Here is a 2,665-nt window from a genome sequence, read left to right as displayed (position 1 = left end):
CTAAGAAGAATATATGCAGTGTATTATTTGTTGAAACTGTCCTTCCGATTTGATTTGAAACTGTCTCATTGCTATCTGTTTATCAATAAAACTTTGAAAAATTAAAAATAAAAAAGGTACTTTGATCTTATATTTCAGAAATGTGCAAACAATTTAAAGTATATGTTTCTTTAGACAAGCACAGGGACTGGGGTTTGATCTCCAGCCCCTCATGTCATGTGCCAGCCTTGCCCTGGAGACCTGTAATCCCAGTGCTGGGGAGGCTTAAAACAGAGGATAACTATGAGTCTGAGCTGCATACTGAGACCCTATACAAAATACATAAAAAATAAATAAATAAAAATAAAGTATATGCTTCTTTATGTACTAATTCTCACCTGCAAAGTAAACTCTAATTTAGATCCATACTCTCTACATGGATTATTTAAAATTTCCAACATTTTATTTCATTTCAATCAGTTTGTAGTTTCTAGAGTTGCCACTAAGGGTTTTTGGATAGCTTTGAAAACTACCTTAAGGCTAAATAGCTCCGCAGGATAAAGCGCCTGCTTAGGCAGACACAGGGGCCAGGAGTTCAATCCCCAGGCCTGCCATGCCGGCCCCGCCCCTGGAGGCATGCTAAGATGGTGATTGGACTGGGCATGGTGGTGCCCCTCTGTAATCCCAGCACTTGAGAGGCTATAAACAGGAGGCTCATTACGAGTCCAATCTACGCAGTGAGACCCTGTACACACTGTCCTATTTTAAAAAAAATGAAAACCACCTTTAAAATGTCTGTGTTAACCAAGATTATAGGAAAGAGAATAAATTAAAAAGCAAATTGTTAAGCAAATTGGAAATAGTGCTGTATCAGCATAAAAAAACCTTCTAAATCCAATATTTAAAAAACTATCTCCTCAAAGACAGAAAAATAATAATTTCCTTTCAGCTGTGAGCTTTTGGGGAATTATTTCTTCTCACTTCTGCTTTATAAAGCTTTCAGGAACTAACATAGAGCACAGTTGCGACTACTAAAGCTATTTTCTGCTTTTCTCTAAAGAGCAACAAACATTTCCAGAGCTACAAACCAAGAATGATATAGTGAAGTATGGCTTGCTGTTGTTGTCAACAATAGCAAATATTTACACACTAGTTCACAAGTTCATCCCCCACCCCCAGCCCCCAATTGTGTGTCCTGCTATCCTAGGATTTCACTCCAGCAGAGTCTCAGATGCCCATGTTTGTTTTAATAATAAATTTTGGAAAAATTGCAACTCAATTGCTTGCTATATTGGATAAGTCAAAATCAACTTTAACATTTTTTAAGACTTTGCAATGAGACAAGTTCCTATACTAGTCCTCCCTCATGCTCTTGGGTGACCTAGGAATTAAACAGCAGCACCAATTTGTACACTTCAGGAAGATGTGAATGTACAGTTGCACAAGAAATGGTGGCTAGAAACCAAAACACAGGAAGGCTGAAGAACTTAGGGGGAGATAAAAGTGCGTAATCATTTCAATTTACATCTGAAAGGATGGTACAATACTCTTGGCTAGTAACAAAAACTCTTTCTCCTAATGACGTAATACCATTTATTATCTCATGTAACAAGAAATCCAAAGGTAGGGCACAACCTGAGGTTGGCCGATTGAGTGACTCAGAGATTCAGAGTAATTTTATCCCTGGCTTCATTGCCCTCTAGAATGCCCTTTGTTGCTCTCTTGGCTAGAACATGGCTTCCAGTGCTTATTGGGTTACAAATGTGAATCTTTGTATCTAGAAGAAAAATCCTATCCCTGGCTATTTGATTTGTCCTACTTGGATTCTATACACACCCTAAACCAGTAACAGTTGAAATACTCAGATTCACAGAGGATCCAGAGGTGGGTGTGGAGTCAGGGTTCTGACTTATTTGGAGGCAGGAAAAGAGGACATGAGTGTTAGGTAGACTATCAACATTATTCTTGATTTTAAGACACTCAGACAGTTTGCAAATTAAAACAAAAGTCAAGCTTTGGTTATTAGGGCCGCAGACAGCCCATCAGCCAATCTCTCTTCCTTCAGCAGCTGTGCAAATCCCATATTCTCTTCTCCACGTCTGCCCCCATGCTCTCACCCCAGGCTTCCTAGTTCCTTTGGCAAAAAAAGTAAGTGCTCCTCTTGCACAATCCTCCCTCATTCTCCATCCCTCTTTTTCTTGATTCTTTAATTATAAGCAATCCACCTAATGCCTTTAACGCCTTTGCCAAAGGCTCTCCTTTTTGTTCACAGTCTCAGGTACTTGAAGAGGAAACAGGTTTGTGTGTGTGTGTGAGAGAGAGAGAGAGAGAGAGAGAGAGAGAGAGAGAGAGAGAGAGAGAATGTTTATACAGATGTGAAGGCTTGAACATGCTCACTTCCTTCTGTGTGTACCTATATCTGACCCGACCCTGCTCTTCTGGTCCCTGATTTGGGTGTATCTGCAGCTCTACCACTTGAGGCAAGCTAAAACCTGACTCCTTACCAATCCTTTCATAAGGGGAGGGAGGGGGAGGATCAAATACGGGGAGGTTGGTGGTGTAAACCTAGAGCTGCACACAGGATTTGAGACCTAAACTCACAGTGGATAATGAAGACAAAATGAACAGCAAGCACTGGGATGCCCCCTTAATATGTCTGGACCCCCAGGGGTGCAAGACATGTCCA

Source organism: Octodon degus, unplaced genomic scaffold (assembly GCF_000260255.1).
Source record: "Octodon degus isolate 3935 unplaced genomic scaffold, OctDeg1.0 scaffold00168, whole genome shotgun sequence".
Lineage (NCBI taxonomy): Eukaryota > Metazoa > Chordata > Mammalia > Rodentia > Octodontidae > Octodon > Octodon degus.
This window is presented reverse-complemented; position numbering follows the sequence as displayed.